This window comes from Moschus berezovskii, chromosome 7 (genome assembly GCF_049115385.1).
Source record: "Moschus berezovskii isolate FMDL1 chromosome 7, NW_MosBer_1.0, whole genome shotgun sequence".
Classification (NCBI taxonomy): Eukaryota; Metazoa; Chordata; class Mammalia; order Artiodactyla; family Moschidae; genus Moschus; species Moschus berezovskii.
Window position 1 is genome coordinate 57,672,555 of NC_142466.1, and position 26,384 is coordinate 57,698,938.

Sequence of the window (26,384 nt, forward strand, 5' to 3'; positions counted from 1 at the left end):
TATCATAAGAAGCCTTTTTTCCCCCAACCATAAGTGTATCAGGGACAAGATTTCTTAGTATATTAACGTTCTCAGTTCTCTGTCATCTCTAACCCCCACATACAAATGACAATGTTGCCTTGCCCTTGCTCCTATGTGAACTGTAGTCTTTTGACAGTGCTAGAAATATACCTGCAACCCTTGTTTGTTTGATGAATTCTTAGGCTTCTTTTAGTAATATAAAGGCATCATTCAGTTTTCTTCTGGCCTCCATTCTTCTGTGGAGAAATCAGTTCCTTTGAAAGAAGTCTTTCTCTTTTCTCTAATTACTTTTAAGATTGTTTTTCCCTTTACCTCTGATTTTCAGCAATTTTATTATGATAGGCCTACTGGTGGATTTTTTCCCTACCCATAGTTGGTATAGTTTCTTAAATCATAACCCTGATATTTGCTTTTGGTTTTGGAAAATTTAGTCCATTACCTCTTCAAAAAAATGCATCTCGCTCTTCTCTTTCTCTCCTCTCCTTCTTGGACTCTAAATAATGTATATAATACCTCCCTTCTATATCACCTTATATTTTTTATTTTCATCACAGCAGTTTCATTACCTGTCTAGAAATTTTCTTCTGACCTATCTTTTAGATAACTAATTCTTCTTCTGTTCAGCTGTGTCTAATTTGCTATTAAATCCATTGAGTTAATTTGAATCATTGCATTTTTCATTTCAAGAGTTTCCATTTGATTCTCTGCTAAATTTTTTAATCTTTGTCTCCTTTGATTTAGTAAGCATTGTTAATTTAAAGTCTATACCTAATAACCTTGTAGACTGTTTCTTTCATCTGTTATATATTATAGGCTTTGTTCATGCTATTTTATCTTCTTGAATGCCTGATCATTTTTTATTTTGTACTGAATCTTTTATATAGAAATTGTTTATAGAAATAATTTGAGAACTAGGATGATGTTATCTTTCTCCAGAGAGGATGTGTCATTGCATCTGCCAAGTTCTAATGGGCATTAACACTCTGGGATCATCTTTATACAGATCCAGAAGCAGCTTACTGGTTCACCTTTACCCCTAGGGTGCAGCCTACTGGGCTTCCTACCCTAAGATAAGTAATTTTCATGCCCTTGGTCCCTGGACCAAGAGCCTGAGGATTGTCAAAGGTGATGCTCATCCCCTTATCCTCTCAGATCCTACTTGATAAGCCTTGATCAAACACCTTGATTTATTTAAGGATTTCTTTTAAAAGACTTTGAGAGGCTTTTGAAATTGTCCTTAAGGGGAAGTGTTAGTCACTCAGTCATGTCCAGCTCTTTGTGAATGCCACCCCATGGACTGTAACCCGCCAGACCCCTCTGTCCATGGAATCCTCCAAGCCAGAATACTGGAGCGGGTACCGTTCCCTTCTCTGGGAGATCTTCCCAATCCAGGGATCGAACCCAGGTCTTCCGAATTGCAGGAAGATTCTTTACCATCTGAGCCACCAGGGAAGTCCCTCCTTAAGGGAAAGATTGGTTCAAATTACTTAGTTCACCATAACTAGATAGAAGTCCCAGTACTGACTATCTTCTAAGGTCTAGTTCAAATTTTATCTCATCTACAAAGCACTTTTCACTACCCTATCTTCTAGGCAGAATTAAATCCTATTTCATCACTATACCCAGGCCTACCATTTGAAACTAAAACTTAGAGAACTTCTATCTGGTTCCATGACTTTATTAGTGTCCTTTAAGAGAAAAGATGATATATTTTTTGACCTCTTTGTTAAGAGATCAAAAACAATATTTGGACAATGTACTCAGTTTATTATTGTAACACTTTTGCACTAACTTTGTACTGTTTTAGCACTCTCTTAACACACTTGTCCTGCGAATCCAAATAATTTGAAATGTAAAGTTACTGTTGAAAATTGTGTTATTCTGCTTTTCAATATCAGTTTTCCAAATCATCATCACCATATACAAAGTATCATATGGTATTCTAAATTGGATTTAATTATTCCACCAAAATTTTGCTTCAAGACTATCATTACTGTCTGCTAGATTATTGGATGTACAGCTTTCATCAACAAAGTGAAAACTTGTTCAGTAAATCCTGGGGAATATAAAGGGAAATCTTTCAAAACAAGGAAAAGCACAGCTTTGCTTCAGATATATGAGACAATCTTATGGGGTGGTAAAACCTGAAATAACTCTAGAAACTATTAATTGGAGAAATAAAGAGATCATGCTCTTGTCCTCAGGCTTTCAAACTACCTGTGTTCTCTTCTATCATATATATATATATATATATAATATATATTTCTTTTTCTTTCTTTCTATTGTAAATCTGAGATATTGTGCCTTTTTAACTTAAGCCTTCCCAATTCACTTTATCCTGGGGCTCTGTTCTTCTTCAATTCTTGTCAGCCTAAGTTCAGGATGTGCTTTCACACATGTTCCTTGGTTGTACCTGTTAATGCTCACCATCTACTCTGAACAGAAATAAATCTTATATGGAGAGAGACAGAGAAGAGTCTTTATTTGAATGATCTAGGGTAGATACCTAGTGACCTCTGAGCTGTCGGGGGGAGAAGTTGCTAAGACCAGGCAATTCTAATCGCAAAATATCACCATCCATTGAACTGTATGGCCTAACAGAGGGTGAATACTGAACTCAGATAGGTCTTTGTCTCTGATATCCTGCATGGATGAAAGTCTTGAAAAACTTTAGTTCTCCATAGGCACTGCCAGTATCGCTTTCCATGTTCCTCTCTCACTTCTGATATTTAACTTCAAAAGACTATACCTCTAAGAGCCATTTTGTGCCACCAATTCCTGCCCAATTGTGTATGACTGCTGCAGGTATGAAAAAGAAAGCAGCTGTGTGTGCTCATGTGTATGCATGGTGTATGATAGTGTGTACATGTGAGCTGTGTCTGTGCTATCTGTGAAGTGTGGGGGGGGGAGAAGGTGTTCTGAACGCTAACATAAGACATAAAACTAGAGTTACAGCCTTAGAAGACAGAGATAAGAATTTAAGAATATAGGGAAAAGTAAATAAAAGTGCACTTTAAAAATCCACAAAATAAGACTTCCAATTTAAAAACTGTTTCTAATTACCAATGCCTGACGTAGTCTTACCCAGCTTTTCACCAGGGCATGTTTAAAAACAAGAAAAAGGTGAAAAATAACAATAACACCAGCAATCAAATGCTGGAATGTGAGTGGGAATTTCATTTACCAGATGGAGCTGGATTGTGAAAATACTTGTGAAGGCTTCAGCTTATGACTCTGCTCGGGTTTGTCTCATGAAATAGACATTGTATGAGAAAAAGATAGACACTTCGTACCTCCCCTGCTATATGATCTTGAACTCAGAGATCACGGGTCTATGCCAAGCTCAGATTATGGACAGTTCCCATTCTCATTTCCTAGTGATCCTAGTTCACTTTTACACTCACTAGATTCAAGCCTGTCTGTTGTTCTAGATCCATCACTTTCAGCTGTATAACAACTTTTTAAGTCACTTAACATTTTGAACATAACGTCTACTTCATTGGTGTTGAGATACTTAAGCAGGTAACTGAAAAATATTAGCTTATTTTACCTTTAGGAAGAAAAGACAAAGATTCTATCTATTATACAAAGACAGCATGGTTTTATGATTTCATGCTAGTAGTGGCCCAGAGAAGGCAATGGCAAGCCACTCCAGTACTATTGCCTAGAAAATCCCACGGATGGAGGAGCCTGGTGGGCTGCAGTCCGTGGGGTCACTAAGGGTCGGATACGACTGAGCGACTTCACTTTCACTTTTTGCTTTCACACATTGGAGAAGGAAATGGCAACCCACTCCAGTGTTCTTGCCTGGAGAATCCCAGGGACGGGGGAGCCTGGTGGGCTTCCATCTATGGGGTCACACAGAGTCCGACACGACTGAAGTGACTTAGCAGCAGCAGCAGCTAGTAGTTGCCGGAATCAACAATCCTACTTGCTGACTATTGCTAAAAAGCAGCACAGAGAAATTATTCTGAAACGAAAGTACTTATTTTTGGAAACCATTCTATTACTTTTAATTGGTATGTAAATAAACCCCAGACAACGAATTACCTCATTTAGTTATTTTGGTGCATATTCACTAACAGAATATCTTAGAGGGTACACCAGGAAATGACATTACTGAAAACTTAGCATTTTATGAATCCTTTTTGAATATTTTACTTTTGTCCAGGCAAATATGATTTCACCTGCCCTAAGATTCTTCAGATATAATTATGCCTGCAGTACAATATGGAGTATATCTTGGGTGCCTTTATTGCCCATTTGTGCAGACACAGAAACTAATTAAAAACAATTTTCTGAGCAGAATTCTGGCCCCCTGGTAAGATTATAACCAAGCAGAAATAACATGCCTATATTCCCCATTAGGTATCTTGGATTTTTTTCAAAGACAGGTAACTTTACTCCTAACTTATAGCTGGGTCAGTACACAATTGGCAAAATCATGGAGTCATTCCTAGGCATTTTCCATGGAGCATAATCTGGAACTCAATTCTGTATAAATTAGCCTTATGTGCATGTGTGCTCAGTCGCTTCAGTCACATCCAACTCTTTGTGACCCCGTGGACCGTAGCCTGCCAGGCTCCCCTGTCCGTGGGATTCTTCAGGCAAGAATACTGGAGTGGGTTGCCATGACCTCCTCCAGGGGATCTTCTTAGCCCAGAGATCGAACCCGCATCTCCTGCATCTCCTTCACTGCAGGCAGATTCTATACCTTAAACATGTAGTTGAGAGAGAGAAAATCCAGGGACAGATTTTCAGAACATTCAGCCCAAACATGATATCCCATATTCTAAAATGTGCAAGTCAGATCAGTCGGCTGTGTAGCTAGGCTGCACCCATTTCACCCTGTCTGTCCCAGTCGTAAGGAATTATTTGCATTGTGTCATAGGGTAGCATAATGCTATCAGTAAAAATAGAAAGCACTTAAGATATAGCCATAGAGAATAGGGAAACTTGTTCTCCAGGATATTATTCATTATGTCACGGTCGTTCTCTTTGTGAGAATCCATAAAAGCACTGTTCACTGACTCTCCATCAGCCTTTCTCAACTCTTTTCCCTATGCCAGTTTTCCAGGTTCAAAAAAGGCCATCCCCGCCTCTCTTGCAGGTTCCAGTGGCCATGATTACCCAATTCTGGCCAGTGTGACATAATTGGAAGTTTGGGGGGAGGACTTCAGGAAATATCTTCCCTTATCCCAATAAAATCTGAGAGACATGAAAGGAGACTTCTTTCTTGCCCTACATTTCCTTCCATACTTTCTATCTTTGGTCCTTGTCACCAAGAAAAGACAAGCTAAAAGATCAAAGACAATATACTGAGGATGGGAGAGCATGAAGGATGAAAAGAATTTAGGTTCTTAATGATATTGAAAGGTCGCCAAATAAACCTTAAGATGCTTCCCTCCAGATTTCTTATTAAGTGAGATAATCAAGTATCTTTATTATGAAGTCATTATTACTTGGATGTTTTTATTGACTTCTGATAGTAACAGATACAGGACTCAAAAAGAAACTTTTATTAAGCCTCATATCAAGAACTTGGAATTCTCCTAAGGATTCAAGTTTGCTTTCTCTCTCTCCCAGATATCATGAACATAGGAATGAACAATGTTTTCTTTTTCATGCCAGCTTCTATGACAGTTAAAACCAAACTTTAGTTCTATTTGTGTAAAGGGTAATATTATGCATTTTATTTTGCTTTAGTTTATTTGTTGATGTTATTCTGGCTTAATTTTGTTTCCTTTTGGCATAAACTGAGTTTCTCTCATTTTTTTATATTCAAAGAAATTCCTGTTTCAAGTTTCATCATGGAACAGGACTGATCAGCTAGATGCAAATAGGTATGTCTTATCCTAGGATCCCAAAAACACAAAGCCTAAAGCAAGGATGAAGCAAGAATGCTTTCTGGAGAGTTGTAAAGTCAGGGGATCAAGGATGAGGATAAGAGCAAATGAGGCATGCAAGGTGTCACATGATATTTCACTGACACATAGCTAGTCACTTGATGCAAGAAAGTTGCATCTGTTCAATGCACAGAACTCCCCCATGGGGGCCAAGTAGAAAGCCCAGGTTTTCCAGAGCAAAAGACTGATCAGGCCTAAGGGCACAACCACTCAATCAGAGTCCACTCAGGCCACTGGTGGCCAAGATGAATCAAACAACCAAGAGTCACAGAGGATCTAACACTGAGAGAATCTGAGAAGGTTCAGAAAATGAGCATCCTACACAAAAAGTGATGTGTGCAATGTCTTAGTCACTTCCTTAAGAGGAAACTACTTACCCTCCACAGAATTTGACCTTTCTGTGGATTCAAAGGCAAACAGGGTGGTGCTGAACAGTGCAGAAAGAATGAACCTGAGTCAGTGGATACCCTCATGGAACAGAGCTGCTACCTGCTCTCCATCACCACCGGGCTTCCCTGGTAGCTCAGACAGTAAAGATTCTGCCTGTAATGCAAGAGACCTGGATTCAAGCCCTGGGTTGGGAAGATCCCCTGGAGGAGAGCATGGCAACCCACTCCAGTATTCTTGCCTGGAAAATCCCCACAGACAGAGGAGCCTGGGTCACACAGAGTCAGACACAACTGAGCAACTAAGCACTCCATCACCATTATCTCCAGAACTACTATATGAGAGATAAATTTCCATCTCATTTGAGCAGTCGTATAAGTAAGTCTTTGGTCTCAATGTCATCATTTCTTTACTTTCTTTCCTGATAGTTAAATTTATTATATCTTATAATATCAATATATGGACTTCCCAGGTGGTACAGTGGTAAAGAATCTGCCTGCCAGTGCAGAGATGCAAGAGACTTGGGTTCAATTCCTAGGTTGGGAAAATCTCCTGGAGGAGGAAATGGCAACCCACTCCAGTATTCTTGCCTGGAAAATCCAGTGAATAGAGGAGCCTGGCAGACGACAGTCCATGGGGTTCCAAAGAGTTGGACACACGATGTCAATATATCCTTGAAAGAGTGCTTAATCCTTTTCAGAAATATACCTTGCATCATCTGTTTGCCTCTCCAGATCTCTGCCCACACTTTGCCCTGCTTTTTCCTCACTGATAGAGTATATCAACTGACTTCCTTGCTGTCTGACTTCCATTTAGAATTGGGCAATGGGCACAACAGCAAGAAAGAACAGGTGAGTAGAAAATAATATCAGGGTATCTATTCCCTGATATTACAGAACTACTTTCGTCACCTCAGGCTGACTGTGTTGCTCTAATAGAAGTCCCTGCTGCCCTCAAGACAGCCTTTTCTGGAAAATTTTCTCCTTCTGGAATTCTAGTAACCACTCTGTCTCCTCATTCCCTCAGGTCTAGAGGCAGCTTCATGGTTACTAACCTAGGATCACTTCTCTATTTGTAGTTCTATCAAGATCACCCTTCTGTAATTGGATGCTGTGTAAATAAACCCTTCTTGTAATTTTCTTAAGTTTTACTTGACACTTAAATACCTGTTGGGACTCTAATTAAAACAAACAAATGAGAAAAGACAGTGTGTATTTATGTAACTTGCCCAGATATCTCTGTCCCTATTTCTTCCCTGACCATTCCTGCACCCTCTCCTTTATTGGCCTTTGATGGGTATCAAGCTTTGTGCTTACCAGAAAGACCACTAGTTTATTAATAGAAACAGGATGGACTTCTCCTTCTTTCCTGACTCTTCTCTGATTTCATATAAATTTTGTCTTCCTCCCACCTTTATCAAAAGATGGTCCACATTCAACATTATATTAAGATCTTCTCAGGTGACTCAGTGGTAAAGGATCCACCTGCCAGGCAGGAGATGTGGGTTCGATCCCTGGGTCAGGAAGATCCCCTGGAGAAGGAAATGGCAACCCACTCCACTGTTCTTGCCTGGAAAATCCCATGGATAGAGGAGCCTGGTGGACTATAGTTCATGGGGTCGAAAAAGAGTCAGACATGACTTAACAACAAATGCAAAAATAATGTTAGTTGGTTCCTGTTACATTTCTTCACAAAAGGCTTTTGTGTTTTAAATAATAAAAGCTGATGTAACAGATTTTAGTTTTTATTTTAGCTTCAATATGATCTTTAAAAGCCATTTAATCTTCCCAAACCATAGTTTTACTCATTTGTCAAATAAAACAATTGAAGCAAAATATTTTCAATGTTCTTTCAGGTCAATATATAGTAAATTTATTATTAATTAAATTCTGAGACATTTGAATGTATTTCACAGACCACTATCTTTCTATAGATTTTATAGAAATAAGATGCATATGTATGTATGTGTATCAATATAGTTTTATTTATGAAGCAAATGTGCAAAATAATATCTCTCCACTCTTGAAGTCAGTTTTCCAACCAACTAAGCCCTTTAAAATATAGTTTTATACCCAGAGAAAAGTGCAGAAACCTAAGAGTAGTTGTCTCAAAGCCTCTGTATATCATCCCCTAAGAAGGGGGTGCATTCAAAGGCTATTCTCAACCTTCAATTTTAACCAAATCATGCTTTCATGAGTTATACATATTTGGTCTATTGTAGAATCCAACACGGAGAAGGCAATGGCAAGCCACTCCGGTACTCTTGCCTAGAAAATCCCATGGACGGGGGAGCCTGGTAGGCTGCAGTCCATGGGGTCGCTACCCATCAGACATGACTGAGCGACTTCACTTTCACTTTTCACTTTCACACATTGGAGAAGGAAATGGCAACCCACTCCAGTGTTCTTGCCTGGAGAATCCCAGGGACAGGGGAGCCTGGTGGGCTGCTGTCCATGGGGTCACACAGAGTCAGACACGACTGAAGTGACGTAGCAGCAGCAGCAGCAGCAGAATCCAACAATCCCACAGAAAACACAAAAAGTATCATAATGATTTCATGAACTAGAAAGCGAGCAAAATAGATCCACAAATGGTTTTCCTTTTTTATTACTCACCCCATCAGCTAAACACAGTGAGGAATAAATGGCAATTGTCATTTTTCAACTCACCATAGCACATGCTGGGAAATAACTTGAGATTCAGATAACTACACATAATGGAAATTCCTTGTTTTGAAGTTATTAAACAATATACTAACAAATTGCTAGTCTCTCTAAACCCAACTGGACACAATGTTAATATCCATGTTCTGGCATGTGAGGCCATCAGTTTATCTTTGTAACCTCAACGGTCTAGAACAACACCAGACCCACAGTAGCATTTAGGAAACACTTGTCAGATTAACAAATGACTGGATAAAACAATGCTCCCCACACCCTGTTTAGGCCATATGCAGCACATACTGATCTTTCTGCCTTAAAAAATTTCTGGAAGTTTAAATTCTAAGTTTTATATAAATGAACATAAAATTAGTGATCTAATTTTCTAACATAAACACTTAATTGTCCCACAAAATGTATATCCAGATGCAAGCAAGTAATTGCATATGCAAAACAATAATTTGCAAGTAAAATGACTCGCTTGCATGTGTGAGGACATATTTTACAGGTGCAATTTAGGTGCAAATTTCTGAAATTTTGAAACCAGACATTCAACCCATCTAACACATTTTTACTGCAATGTGAAGAATAAAATAGAAAAGCTGCTTTGGTTCTGAAAGTGCACTAACACCTAGACTGCTATATCAAGCAGCTTTAATGCCTTGGGGTATTTGGGCAAGGGGAATTAAAAATAATAACGGAGTTATTTCATTTGGGAATATAGTTCTTAACCCAGAAGTTTCTTTGGGTTTAAATTCCAAATAAGCTTTTTCACCACCTTATACACACTTGTACGGGGTTGCCTGCAGGCAAAACCAGAAAGAGAGGAATTTGTCTCAGGAACCCATCTTTTGTTTCTCTGTTTTCTTCGTTGTTTTTTGTTTTTTTTCCCCAGAATCAAGGTCATTCCTCCATCTCCAAAGTTTTCAGTAGTTAGCTGGTCTGATAAAGTGACTCAAAAACTGTAGCACCTCATATTTCACACCGTTCTGCCTGTTTACCAAGATCAAAATAAACTTGTTTATACATATTAAAGCAATGGTTTGCAAATTTTGGCATGAATAATAAGTATGAGGTGAGCTTATTAATAATACAGATTCCATGTTCCAGCTACTAGAGATACTGATTCTTTAGGGCTGTGATTGGGCCCCAAAATAGGCATTTTTAATAAGCAGTATAGGTAATCTCGATGTAGATTGTATTTTGAAAAACATTACCTTCAAACTTTAGTCTTTATTTTCTAGAGTGACACTTAATTTAAAATTATGAGTTAATTTATTGAAAGCTGGTATTCAATGATAGATTTTAGCATGAGAATTGAAAGGGCCTAACACTTTAACATCTCCCAGGTAGTGCTAGTGGTAAGGAACCCACCTGTCAATGCTGGAGACATGGGAGATAAGTTTGACCCAACCCCTGGGTCCAGAAGATTCCCTGGAGGAGGGCGTGGCAACCCACTCCAGTATTCTTGCCTGGAAAATCCCAGGGACACAGGAGCCTGGTGGGACATAGGTTATAGGGTTGCAAAGAGTCAGACACAACTGAGGAGATTTAGCACAGCATAGTGAAAGGAACTCTAATTATAAAGTTAGTTGAGCTTTGCTTCGAAAAATATGCTCCTCTACTTGTGAAATATTGGCAGTTGGCAAGTTCCTAAGCTTCTCTGAGACTCAGTTTCCTCACAAATAGATTTCATTAAGCCTTTCCTGAAAGGCTCCTGAGGACTGGATGGCAGCAGAGAAAGGAGTCCAGATAGCTGAGATGCCCGTAGAAGCAGAACTCCTTCCCAGGAGGAGTAGAGGAGCAGTTGACTATGTCCTGGCAGTCTGGGAATGAACTTGAACTCAAAGGTTTTGCAAGAAGGAATGAGAGAAGTCCAACTAATAAACAATAAAGGCCAAACTCTCAGGACCAGATGTGTGTGAAGACATTTCAGCAGATATCAGCATTGGTAAATGAAGAGCCCAATAATTTGTTCCAACTCCTAACACATAGAATCTGGAGGAAAAAAGAACCCCAATTTGATTAATATTAAGTGGGTATGATTTAGTGAACTGGAGTTTCAAAAATGAGATTAAATTATAGAAAAAGCAAGAAAGTTCCCATTTATTATATACCTGAGGTTGGGAGCTAAGCTGTTCCCCCTTCATGTGCAATGGACCAAGCAAGATGCTTTGCACAGAGTATATGTTCAAGAAGTGTTGATTGGCTTTGCTAGTCACCAGTGGCAAGTAGTTCCAGAAGTAAAAGCAAAAGAGGAGTAAGAGATCAAGCTGGTCTTTGGGTGCCCTGACATGGTAACATCAGAAAAGTTATGACTCCCATCCAAGTACTAACCAGGCCCCACCCTGCAAGAAACTATTCTTAAGTAATCTTTTAAAACCTTGAACAGAGTTACAGATTTTACCATTTGTTATAAACTGGTGTATATAATTTAACCAGAACCAAAAGAAAATTAGTATTGTGTGAATTCTGAAGCACTTTCAACATGTTGTAGGAATAATGTGGACTTTCTTGAGTTTTACACATTCATAAGTAAATGGCCTGTATCTCGTGCCTTTGTTGATTTTCTGTGAGCTGTAGTTTCTGGGAAGTGTGCAGCTCTCATTCCTGTAACTCTTGTAATTCAGTCATTCGTGTGCCTCCTTCATGAGGATTCAGTACGGCTGTGGTGCTGTTATCCCTCTGATAGGAACCCTAACTCAGTGTAAAGTCCCAAAGGTCTGTACTTATTTTTATTTTATATTGTACTATATTTTATTTACAGTGTTGTGTTTGTTTTAGGTGTATAGCAAAGTGATACAGTCATATATATATATATGAATTAACAAAAGCAGTTCCCATCTTTTGATGGGGTGCTCATGGTTTATAACATAAATGGCATTATTTTGAGAGAGGGATAACTTAGGTATGGCATTGGGTTTTTTTCTTTTTGCAGCTTGAGGCAGTTGTAAAATAACTTAATGTAGCTTTTTACACGGAGAAGGCAATGGCATGCCACTCCAGTACTCTTGCCTAGAAAATCCCATGGATGGAGGAGCCTAGTAGGCTGCAGTCCGTGGGGTCGCTATGGGTCGGACACGACTGAGCGACTTCACTTTCACTTTTCACTTTCACACATTGGAGAAGGAAATGGCAACCCACTCCAGTGTTCTTGCCTGGAGAATCCCAGGGACTGGGGAGCCTGATGGGCTTCCGTCTATGGGGTCACACAGAGTCGGACACGACTGAAGTGACTTAGCAGCAGCAGCAGCAGCAGCAGCTTTTTACAACTGTGTATTCTATAGTATTTTTTCATTTGGTGAAATTTTAACTGTTAATGTTTTTGGTTTGTGCTTTGTACCATTTATTAAATTTAAAAAAAAAGAAAAGTTATGTCTCAAAGAAGAAGTAAAATTACCATTTTATTGTGTTGGCTACTATAAATTTTTGTAAAACATGGTCCCTGCCCTCTGAAAATGAATAAGGAAGGCACATTAGCCCAGACCTCCTGGAAGCTAGCTTTTGATCAAGGCAGATTTCAATGGCAAATGAAAACCTGGAGGGAGTCACTTTGTTAAAACTGGAGAAAGGTGGGTATCACACAGTAGTTTAAAGACAATTAAATTAGTTTATCTAAAGTAATCTTCCACCCACAAATGGAGCAAAATAAAAGAGCAAAGCCACTATTTCTATTCCTCTCCCAAACAGGTCAAAGGAATTAAAGAAGATTTTGGATGAGTCATCCCTGTTCTGCTGATTGGCATCTATTGAGCCTCCATTCATGCCTGGCACTGAGCTAGAAACTTGGTACACATTTTTGTTCTTTCACAAAGTGAAAGTGCTCGTCACTCAGTCATGTCCAACTCTGTGATGCCATGGATTGTAGCCTGCCCGGCTCCTCTGTCCATGGAATTCCTCAGACAAGGATACTGGAGTGGGTTGTCATTCCCTTCTCCAGGGGATCTTTCCAATCCAGGGATCAAACTCCAGGCTCCCACTCTGCAGGCAGATTCTTCACCATCTGAGTCACTCGGGAAGACCATTCTTCTACAAGGCTACTGTTATGCCCATTATATGCAAGGAATATAAGGGACCAAGGACAAGAGAAATTAAGGGCTTGCCCAGTGTCACAGAGTAAACTGGGATCCACCCAGGTGTATCTAAATCCAGAGCCAGCTATGTTCTGTCATATCATATCTATTAAAGAGAGAATAAAAAATTAATAAACTAAAAATAAACATTTGAGAAAATTTTGATGCAAATGTCAGGTATTTTTGTTTTTCATTGCTCTAAAGTTTACTTAAAAGTAACCTGTGGAGATCTTCTCCAGTTTTACTCTCTTCAATTTCCTTCTTTTCTAGCCTTAAAAGCCTAGATAGCCTTATGTTTGTATTTTTTTCCAAAAGTACAATATTTTCTTACACTAACACCACAATTCCAAATATTTGTCTCAAACTGCTGAAAATAGAAGCTTAAAATGAAAACAGTACTTATCATACCTGTAGCCTCAGTGGTAGGGCACTTTCCTTTTGAAAATCTGCTGAATTTCACTTGAAATACATCTTTTCCTTTTTGTATGTGATTTAAATTGACATTTTTTTCTGCTAGTTTTGTGGTGGTGATACTATAATCAAATGTTATATAACAATATAACACAGGCCATGCTTCTCATCCCTTTACATTATCAGAGTGTTTGACTGTCCCAAGATGAATCCACCTTTTCTTAATAAAATATTGATGCTTGGAGAGACTTATCCATCTTGCCCAAGGCCACATAAAGCCAACAGTAGAACTACAAAGTTAACCATGGAATCAAGTATTACTCCTCCTGTTGAGGATGCTCATATTTCTGTACTTCTAAAACTTGTATTTTAAAAAGATTCTTCATTTAAGGCACAGTTTTTCATAAAGTCTGTCACTTGGTTGTAAACTTCTTGAGAACAAGAGTAATTCTATTGATTCTTGGTACCTAGCAATGCATACTAATGGGATTTGTTATAATTATGTAATGAATTATATGCCTTCCTTTCCTTATCTAAGAAAGTATTTAAAGATGCTTTCAAGAGAATATAAACTTACAGAACATAAATTAAAAGTGAAAGTGAAAAAGAACATAAGATGTAGATGTAAGATGTATAAGCAAGATGTAAGATGAAGCCAGGGATTGACTAAAATACATTTATCATCCTGCAAAATATTATCCTGGCTACAGGTGGAACCCATATTTACTTCTAAACTTACAAATAGCAAATGAGAAAAGAGACTCTGATGACTTACACTATTAGTTTCCTTAGAAGAGAAGGTATCTTCTTGATACCACAAGCAGATATAGATTCCCTCCAATGGCTGGTTAAACATGTGGTAAGTAACATACTGATGGCTTTTGATTCAGTCTGGTTTGTTTGTTTTCTATACATTTTTCTGCCTTTTGGAACTTGACAAGCCAATTAGTTAATAAATCTATCATCTAATATCTCTTATTCATAAATTTGAGTTTAACAATACCAAATCATGCCCTGTTATGCCTTGTGAAATATTAAAGATTTTCAGGGTCCCATGATTAGAGTCATTCCTGCTGCTGCTGCTGCTGCTAAGTCACTTCAGTCGTGTCCAACTCTGTGTGACCCCATAGACGGAAGCCCACCAGGCTCCCCCGTCCCTGGGATTCTCCAGGCAAGAACACCAGAGCGGGCTGCCATTTCCTTCTCCAGTGTGTGAAAGTGAAAAGTGAAAGTGAAGTCGCTCAGTCATGTCTGACCCTTAGCGACCCCACGGACTGCAGCCTACCAGGTTCCTCCATCCATGGGATTTTCCAGGCAAGAGTACTGGAGTGGCTTGCCATTGCCTTCTCCAGAGTCATTCCTAGCATGTGATAATAAGGAACATCCTGATCTCTGTATTATGTATTCATTCCTCTTCCAACCCATATAACTCTGCAACCTTCAGCCTTTCCTGCAGAATCTGTTTCTGGACACCTACTATTGCTGCCTCCTACCCCAAGCACCAATTTTACAAAGTTGCCTATAAATAGAGCCCTCTTGGGCCTTTCACACTTAACCTTCAGAATTCATTTTGTGCTGCCTCTTCCCATGCAGTCTCCCTCCCTGACTGCTTTCAATGCTCATTTTATCAGTTTTCACTTATAAACACATTGAATGGTGGTAGGAGGAAAGTCACATGATGTGAGTAACCCCACAATTATGGCTGGTACCAATTCCAATGTTAAAATAAGAATGTACCAAAGTAAAAATATTTATTGCATTTTTGGGCATTGAACATTGAAAAGATTCCAAATATCGAGGACCAGGGAGGAAATAAGCACAGATGCCGCCATTTGGTGGGTTGTTGTTGTTGTACATTTTAGAGACAAAATACAGTAAATGTTTTACAGACATAGTTGCATTACCATGCGTCCCCTGACATACTGTGCTTGTCACTTTATTATTTAGCATTTATGCAGTAATTTGACTGTCCCATATTATTTTTCACAAGCATATCAAGTAGACTAGTTTTAACCCTGTGTGGAACCTGATCAAAATTGGCCAGAGATGTTAAATTTCCACCTCATCGCACACAAAGTTTATAACTAAAGCTGAAGGGAATTGCAGAGCCTGCACTATGCCTTATATTAACTGATCTCACCCACTCACGCAATGACCATTGAAGTCCTAATGTGTATTAGGAAAGGAAACAGAAATGAAAAATACAGGTTTGCCCTCATCCAGCTTTCACTGTGGTATGGACTGAGGATTAAAAGAAGGTTTAAAATGCATCACAATGTGATTGAGTGCTATACTTAGATTGAGTACAAACAACATTCAGAAAACGAAGATCATGGCATCTGGTCCCATCACCTCATGGGAAATAGTTGGGGAAACAGTGGAAACAGTGTCAGACTTTATGTTTCTGGGCTCCAAAGTCACTGTGGATGCTGATTTCAGTCATGAAATTAAAAGACACTTACTCCTTGGAAGGAAAGTTATGACCAACCTAGATAGCATATTAAAAAGCAGAGACATTACTTTGCCAACCAAGGTCCGTCTAGTCAAGGCTATGGTTTTTCCCGTGGTCATGTATGGATGTGAGAGTCGGACTGTGAAGAAAGCTGATCGCCAAAGAATTGATGCTTTTGAACTGTGGTGCTGGAGAAGACTATTGAGAGTCCCTTGGACTGCAGGGAGATCCAACCAGTCCATTCTAAAGGAGATCAATCCTGGAATCAATGGAAGGACTGATGCTAAAGCTGAAACTCCAATACTTTGGCCACCTCATGCGACGAGTTGACTCACTGGAAAAGAGTCTGATGCTAGAAGGGATTGGGGATGGGAGGAGACGGGACGACAAAGAATGAGATGGCTGGATGGCATCACCGACTCGATGGACATGAGTTTGAGTGAACTCCGGGAGTTGGTGATGGACAGGGAGGCCTGGCGTGCTGTGATTCATGGGGTCGCAAAGAGTCGGACACGATTGAGTGACTGAACTGAACTGAACTGAATCAAGTTACACACACTAGAGTATAATCATTTACCCTGATTGCATTAAATTGTGGAAGCATGGTACAAGAGAAGGAGAAAGAAAGAGAAAAAAAAAGAAAGAAAAGGGAAAGTAATAATTTAAGCTCTGCAGGTAATTCTGCACAGTGCTCATTTCAAGGAGCACATACCCTTGTGTGTGTATGGGACAGAAAACGGTGGTCAGTGGTTTTCCTAGTCAGCCTCAGCTCAGCTAATGTGTGCCACTCAGTGTGAGGATTTAAAAATATTTTACAAATCTAGTTTTAAAGATACTTTGTATACATAGACATATCATGAAATATAAGCTAAATACAAACCAACTCTTTACTGTACTTAATTAATGAAAATGCATACTGCTCCAACATCAGAGAAAAAGACAGTGTAGGACTCGCTGAGTAACAACCTGTCAGTCTCTACTGTGGCATAGACTTACATACTCCACTTGACAGGCAATTTAAGGGATTTTCAAGAGTAATTGTAACTCTTTGTGATTTTTATGTTGCAGTCCAGTTTCAGGCTCCAACATCCAAGGAGATGTAACTGGAATGTTTAAGTTACTTTTGGGAAGAGAGAGAGAAGTGGCTGTTTGTTTACGTGTCAGGGAAGTTCGACAAAGAAGGGGCCCTTTGAGTTGAGCCTTAAGGAATGGTTGGTATCTGTCTAGACTAATAAGGAAGACAGTATTATAAGCAGAGGAAACAGCAATGTGCAAAGGCAGAAATGCACGAAATAATGCATATTCTAAAAATTCTTAATAATTTGATATGGTCAAAGACTAAAGTGTATATGGAAGAGTCATGTTGAAACCTTAGACTTTATACATCAGGATATCAGAAACAATTGTTAAACAAAGAAGTAATAATTTTGTCCTAAAAGGGGACTGCCTGCTGATAATGTACAGACTGCAGTTGAAATGACCAAAGCAGGAGGAGCAGAGATAAATTTGGAAGATGTTGCCAAGGTTCATGTGAGAAACAATGAGAGATTGAACTAAGGCATTGGCAACAGGGGAGTGAAGTGCATAATTTCTAAGGAATACTGGAGTCTGAAATCACAGGATTTGGTGACAGATTGGATGCAGGAGATGGCATGTTTCCTAATTCAAAGATATCTACAAAGTTGATTTAGTCAAACTGGGAAGAAGTAAAAGTAACTACATATTTGTAAATTAATGTATAGAGGAAAATGATTTCTATAAGAAAATTATTTTTCTTAAAAATGATTGAATAGAAAACATGTCCTCCTTTTTTCCCTCAACTACTAGGAAACTCAAACTTGAATTTAAAAGTAGTCTTAGTGTGGTGTTCAATTTTATATGTCAATTTTAGCTGGGTCACAGTACCCAATATTCAATCATCATTCTGTGTTTCTGTGAAAATATTTTTAGGTGGGATTCACATTTAAATCAGCAGAGTTTGAGTAAGGTAAATTACCTTCTCTAATGTAGGTAGGCCTCATCCAATCAGTTGTAAACCTTAATAGAAAAAATACTGACTTCTCTAGAAGACAGAATTCTGCCAGCAGACTGCCTTTGGACTCAAACTGCATCTCTTTCCTGGGTCTCCACACCGCACAATCACTTGAGCCAATTTATTAAACCAATCTCTCTCTCCCTTCCTTTCTCAATATATCATCCATATATATCTCTGAAGAAATATATTTTGATCTGATGGCTTCTTTTTTTGTTTTTCTGCATAATCTCTTTTGTTTGGTTTGTTCTTATGCTCAGTATATTTATCTTACTGTAAATATACATCATGTTTGGGTGATGTCTTTTTCAAAATTAGAAAATATGAACACATTAAAATCAAACTGTGCTAGTTACTTTTTTTAATGGCCAATCCTTAAAACAGCCTGCATGATAAATTTTATATTTCTTTAATAACGATGAGGAAACTGAGGCTTAGAATGCCTGAATGACATTTCAAACTTCCAAAGACTGAAAGAAATGGAACTGTGCTGGAAACCCAGATGCAACTGACTCTAAGTGTCTCCCTACCATGTAATGTTTGTTGCCTCTATGAAGAAGCGAAACTTAATCCAATATAACACAGACTCTGAATTGGAATTTCTAGGAGTAGTACCCAAATTCAGACTGCGTACTCCAAAAGTAAGTTAACTAGCCTTCACTGACGGTTGCTTTCATGATTTCTCTATAAGAAGGACACCCACAGGGGCAAGAGGTCTCTCCACTGAACCAAAGATAAATCCACACTGCTTGTCCAGCAGAATAAATGGAAACTGAAATTTCCCAGTAGATGCAGGTGTTCCTTTTGAGAACCACCCTTTGAGAACTAAGAATGTGAATGGTTTATAGCATACTGACAGAAAGCCAAAAAGAAACTCACTTTAGTCGAGTGCGTGCGAGCGTGCTGTCACTTCAGTCATGTCTCTTTGTGACCCCATGGACTGTAACCCACCAGGCTCTCCGGTCCATGGGATTTTCCCAGCAAGAATATTGGAGTGGGTTGCCATTTCCTTCTCCAGGGGATCTTCCTGACCCAGGGATCGAACCCACGTTTTCTGCATATCCTGTACTTCAGACGAATTCTTTACTGCTGAACTACTGGGAAAGTCCAGTTGAGTGCAAGAAGGTCTAATAACTATAGAGTCAAGCCAAAGGGAACTTGCCATGATTTGGGGATCTAATAGTAATTTGGATGAACCTATATAATAAAAAAAAATAGAGGAGGAAAAGGGACGAGTGAGTCTCCCCACTTTGGGCTAAAGCAAAAAGATAGGGAGAGAAAGAAAGATTTCTCCAGCCTCTACAAGAATTTTGGCAACGGTTATTCTACTAGGGCTGGAAGTCTGTATTCTCTTTCCCCATCTTCTCTCCCATGATGTCTGCTGCTGAAGTTTTCCCCTGGGGCCTTCTCCTGCCAGCCACATATCCAGTCTTTCCAGGGCTTACTTTGAACCATCCACTCTCAGCAGACTTCAGGCAACAGAAATCCCTGTGTGCTTCAAAGTGTATGTAAGACAGAAATGACTATTGTATCGCCATACAATTGAAAACTAAAAGAAAAAGAAAACACAGTTTAGAGAAAAACTAGCTGTATTTTTATACTCCTGCTGTCTAAAAGGAACACTTCAGTGTAAGGAGAAAGATAAACCTGTGCATGTCTGCTTTTCACTTACATGGACAGAGTCGGAGTAGTAGCTCATACCCAAGAATAGGATCTTATGAAAGGAAAGTCATTTCAAAGATCCTGCTGGTATGATAAGTGATTGAAAGGCTAAGACTTAAGGGTATGGGACCTTTGTTTAGAGTAATTGAGTGCAGCTTTGGATAGGCAAAGGCAGAACTAGAGGGAGTTCAGTAAAGGGGTAAGGAGTTGGATTTCATGAAGAAGCATGAAATTGAGTTATGGGGGTTGGGACAGAAAAGGTAATGAAGAGGAAAGGAGAGAAGACACTGGCAAGATGTTAGAAATTTGTTGACAAAAACTGGTAAGAAAATTGCCTATGACAAATTTCTATTGCGGGCCTGGGGAATTTTTAAGCAGTGGGATGTCTATATTCAATATTAATCTATAGACTGTTCTGAATATAATCTCCCTCTATTGTCTTCCAAGTCTCCATGAACAAGACTGCCTGTGTGTAATGCAATACCTGTACCTCAATCACCGGCTGGAGCTAAGTAGCAACCACACTCCTCTCCTCCCATCTTTACATGGCAGCTGTCCTGATTCTTTCCCACTGTCTGATCCACATTTGGATTGGTGCAGGCCTGGGAGAAGCAACAGGATGCAGGATATACGTGAAAGGAAGAAGTTCACAGAACAGAAAGGGACACTAAGAAAATAAGCCCTAAAGATTTGTGGAAATCTTGGAGAAGGCTCTAGACTCCCAAGGGGAAGTGAGATAGTGCCATTTTATTTAAATAGCAGGACAAAAATAAAACACATATTTAAAAAACAATTTAAAGAATTATAAACAATAAAGGACCTCATACGGATGAAGGGAAAACACCGGAGCTGATTCATGAGCTATATTAACCCAAGCTGGTGACTCTTGAATCTTCAGGCTTCATTTCCTGAAGCACTATCCAGATCTATAGAATCTGCTTGGAGTTTTCTCTCTCCCATTCTACTTTTACGTAGTTGACTTCGAAAGCATGGATGATAAGAATGTTGGTAGCCTTGTGTTTTTAATTGTATTAACATATTCTATTGATAGAGGTAATCTTTAGTCCTATATGGTCATGCATACACACACACACACACACATATTTATGCAACGTGGGAGACCCTGGTTCAATCTCTAGGTCATGAAGATCCCCTGGAAGAGGGCATGGCAACCCACTCCAGTATTCTTGTCTGGAGAATTCCATGGACAGGGGAGCCAGGCGAGCTACAGTCCTTGGGGTCACAAAGAGTCAGACATGACTGAGCAACTAACACACACACACACACACACACACACATACATATATATATAACTTAGTACATACAATGACATTACATCATAAATTAATTATTATTTCTCCAAAGAAGACATATAGATGGCTAGTAAACACATGAAAAGATGCTCAACATCACTCATTATTAGAGAAATGCAAATCAAAACTACAATGAGATATCACCTCACACCAAACAGAATGGCCATAATCAAAAAATCCACAAACAACAAGTTCTGGAGAGGGTGTGGAGAAAAGGGAACCCTTCTACACTGCTGGTTGGAATGTAAATTGTTACAGCCACTATGGGAGACAGTATGGAGATTCCTTTAAAAAAATCTAGGAATAAAACCAATACAGCAATACAACTCCTAGGCATATACCCTGAAGACACCAAAACTGAAAAAGAAACATGTACCCGCAATGGTCATTGCAGCATTATTTACAATAACCAAGACATGGAAGCAATTTAGATGTCCATCGACAGATGAATAGAAAGAGGTTATGGTACATATATACAATGGAATAGTACTCAGCCATAAAAAGGAACTCATTTGAATCAGTTCTAATGAGGTGGATGAACCTAGAAACTATAATACAGAGTGAAGTAAGTCAGAAAGGGAAAAACAAATGTCCTATACAAATGTATATACATGGAATCTAGAAGGATGGTACTGACGAATCTGTTCTCAGAGCAGCAATGGAGATGCAGACATAGAGAACACACTTATGGACAAGGGTGCAGGAGAAGAGGGAGAGGGTGAGGTAAATGGAGAGAGCAGCATGGATGCATACACACTAACATGTGTAAAGAGATAGCCAATGGGAATTTGCTGTATGACTCAGGGAACGCAAACTAGGGTTCTGTAATAACCTAGAGGGGTGGGAATGGGCGGGAGGTGGGAGAGAGAGTCAAGATGGAGGGGGCATATGTACACATATGGCTAATTCAAGCTGATATATGACAGATATCAAACCAATGTTGTAAATCAACAATCAACTAAAAATAAATATTTTTAAAAAATAAAAAATACATCCATTAGTAATATTATACTTACTCCTTAAGTACAAGGACTTGATACACTTAGATTTTTCATGTGTTGACCTTCCAAACACCCAAACCTGTGGCTAGCTACTAGGTATCACAAATAGAGTTGAGATACCCAACTATATGGATCAGATTGTCTTCAAACCAGGTGTATCTTGTTTAGTTCACAGAGTAAAAAAATTTCAAGTCAACATACACGTGTTAGAAAACTTACATAAAAAAATCGTAATTTCCTGACTCTATAGAAAAAAATCATAAGATCTGGCTACCTTTAGATGGAATACATGCAGTTCCTTTGCCCTGACTGTCCCATTTTACTTATGTAAGTTATCTACCTGGAAAGCCACTTGAGCTTTGTCTACTGATTCAACCTCTGCTTGAACAATTCCCATTATGTAAATGGTCTGTCTCACAAGACAACCCAATCTATTATTAGACAGTTCAAATAGTTAGAAAGTTTTCCTTCATATTGAATGGAACTCCATTTCTGTGAAGCTTACACTGAATTTACCAAAGTTCACCACCTTATCTGTTTTAACACCTAATCTAAATGACACCACTTTGATTATGAGCATACAGTCATCTGTTTCCCCTAAAACTCGTCATTCCAGACTAAATATTCTAATTATTTTAACCTTTCCACCTGTGTCAGTGATTCTCAACACTTAGGCCTTCATTTTCTTCTGAATATTATCTAGATATCAATGACAAAAACAGAATTGTGACAGTCTTCTTTGTCATGACGAAATTAATATCCCCATCAAAATCGAGTATAAGTCACAACTTTCCATTTTTTTCTATTACTACGTTTTTGTCTTATTTTGATGCATTTCACTATTATCTTGATGTCCTACCGGAGTAATACAGATATATATCAGAAATTATGAATTTCAGGGACAGGATCCATAATATATTCACTCTGTCCACATGACATCCATTATAGATTCATCATGATGTGCCCTCTGAGTGTGATACATAAATAAGTAAGCACTGCTTGTATATTGTTATTTAAAATAGGTGAGTTGACAGAGACAATAATTGACATGAGGTTGTTAAGACAGGAAGATTGTGTGTGTGCATGTAGATGGAAAAGCATTTTCCCTACATTTTTATATAATTTTTATACATATAGGAAAATAAAATGTCAGAGGCTTAAATAAATTTAGTTGAGATTAATTAGGAAAATGACAGCTTGAAAATATGAGTGACTTGCCAATGGTCAAAGAGATAACTGTTGTCAGAGCAGACCTAGGATCCACATTTCTTGGCTCTAGTTTTCTCTCTTTTTGATATACAGATATCTGTTCTGATAACCTCCTAATGGTTTCTCAAGATAAATGTATAGTTAATACATCTTTAAGAATGTTATAGGTCCAAAGAAAGGCATTAAGTTGAACCTATGAAGAACTGAGCTGCATACATGTAAGAACTATCATCCCAAACTTACAAATCATCTTCATCTATCCAGTGTTCAAAGGTTCAGGAAAACAGGTACCAAAATGCTTCTAGAAGGTAGAGGAATACATGAAATATTAAGTTTCTGGTAATAATTTTTGTTGACTGTTGCCCCAACATGTGTATATCAAACTTATTTCACTATATTTCACATGTAAAAAGGTCAAGACTTTGTCTAAAGGTTAGTGACTTTTAAACTTCCATAGGAATTTCCTATTTTTTCTAAAATCTCACATAGAATTCTCATGTTGATTTCCACCTCACTGAAAGAGAAGTTATGCCCTAACCAGAAGTCTGAACCAAAAATAAATCTTTATTTAAGACATCTGTGCTAAAACAAGCATAATGAAGATTTATGGATACCTGAATAGAGAAAACTTCAAGTGATCAAGATATACCCTGAGGTATGTAATTATAAGGCAATACCAAAGGAAAGTAAATCAAGCTCCTTAAAAGAAAATAAAAATGGATCATCCTGCTATACATAAATATCTGAAGTAAAAATAATGTCAATAACTATGACACTGAATTACTGCATTAACTTCAAGAGCTATAACAGTTACTCCAGAGGGTTTCAGTCAACAATTGCAAGACACAATGGGTAGAAATCAGGGCAGTGGCCGCTGTGAGTTACAGTGAGGGTACTTGAGTGCACTTGATGGATACTGTACATTTCACTGGGAGTTGACACTGACTAAAAAATTCCCAACAACTGAATCATTTGCTCCTGGAAATATGTCATCTTTGCAGGGAAGATTCCCTTGCTTATGTGATTGTCTCACCAAAACCATGTATTCTGTAAATCTCAAAGTGAAGCCTGATTTAAAATGAGAATCATCCCTGATTCAATTTTAAATCTACTATCATATTTACATTTATGATGATTCATTTTCAAAACTTGATTCTAACTGAATTAATATATCAAGATACTTGCTAAAAAGCAACCATTGCACAATTAAAGAGTAAAACGCAGTGCACAGAATGGGGGAAAATATTTGCAAATCATATATCTGATTAAGGAACATAACATACAGAGTATAGAGGGAACATCTACAATAAATAGCATATATCTATATAGCACCAGAAAAGAATTACTTAGGTATGAATCTAACTAAATACATACAAGACCTAAGTGACGAAAACTGTATGAACAAAATCAAAGAATAAGTAAATAGAGAAATATTTCTTGTTCGTGGATAGGAAGACTCAATGTTGTAAACATTTCAGCTCTTCCCAACTGGATCTATAGAGTCAATGCAATCCCAATCAAAATCCCATAAAATTATTTTATGAATATCAACAAATTGATTCTAAAGTGGGAATCAGTTTAGATATGGGAAGGTAAAAGACCCAGAAGAGTAAATTCAACATTGAAAGAGAAGAACAAAGTTGGAGAACTGATGCTATATTCATTTTCAAGACTCACTGTAAAAATTTACACAACATTGTAAATCAGTTTCTTTTTTTAAAGGACTTACTGTAAGGCTCCAGTAGTCAAGACAGTGCAGTATTGTAGAAATAACTGACAGATCAATAGAACAAACTAGAGAGCCAAGAAACAGACCTAAAATAAATATAACACCATTCAGTTCAGTTCAGTTCAGTTCAGTCGCTCAGTCATGTCCGACTCTCCGCGACCCCATGAATCACAGCACGCCAGGCCTCCCTGTCCATCACCATGCATGAACCCTAATGTAAACTGTGGATTTTGAGTGATTATGATGTGTCACTGTGGATTCATCCTTGGGAATAAAAAATGCACCATTCTGTTGAGTGATGCTGATAATGGGAAAGACTATTCATGTGTGGGAACAGTAGGTATATGGAAAATTCTGTCCAGTTACATACTTGTTACCTTATTAGGGGATACGCAAAAACTAGGCTTAGGGCTTCTCTGATGGTACAGTGGTTAGGAATCTGCCTTGCAATTCAGGGGACACTGGTCAGATCCCTGATCCCATGTGCTGCAGAACAACCAGGCTCATGAGTTGTAACTACTGACCCAGCATTCTAGAGCCCAAGAACAACTACTGAAGCCCATGTGCCTAGAGCCCACGCTCTGCAACAAGAGAAGCCATTGCAATGAGAAGCCTGCACACCGCAAGGAAAAGTAGCCCCCACTAGCCACAACTAGAGAAAGCCTGTGCACAGAAAACCTGACTTAGATGTAGGTTATTAACTTGAATGCCTGAATGTGGCCTTTCCATATAGTATGAGCATCATCAAAGCATGGCTTCTTCAGGATAATCAGACATCTAGCACTGTGGCTTAAGGCTCCAAGTGTTCCAGAAAACAAGACAGAAGCTCCATGGTCTTTTATAACCTAATGTTTGCAGTCACGTAGTATCATTTTATCTTTGTCTTTGGTCAAAGAGTCACAAGCCTACTCATATTCAAAAGGAAGGAACCTAGACCCCATCTCTTGATGGCAGAAGTGTCAAAGCATTCATGACCATGTTTTAAAGCCATCAAAGACTCAAAAGCCCCTATTCCAGGTCATATCATAATTATATGATATTTAGTTCTAGGAATTTATACATTGTTATTACCAAAGAAAGTAGGAAAGAGGTAGGTAACTGATACAAACTTACTCTAATAATGCAGCCTTAAAAAATGAAAGTGTTTATAACTCAAAGACATTTTCATTTGAAACACAATGCCAACCTAAGAATATTTTTAAAGTCAATTCATTTAAAGCATAAGATGTTTACACATTTTTGTTCTTAATGAGAAATGCACCTAAAATAGAGTAAAAGTCACAGCAGAGACCAGTGCTGAAATTGTTGGCATCTGAATAACAAAAGGACAAAGAGATGATGGATGAGAGTATGTATATTAGCAAGTACCAAGCACTGTTAATAGCCACTTGCCTGCTTTGAAGGGCAATACTGGATTTACTCCAAAGTCTTTACAAGGAGGAAAGCAACAGTGGATGAACAAGCAGAACCCCTCAGGAGTTTAGACCAAGCTTGGAGGGTTATAAATAGAGATGCCCTAAACCCCTCC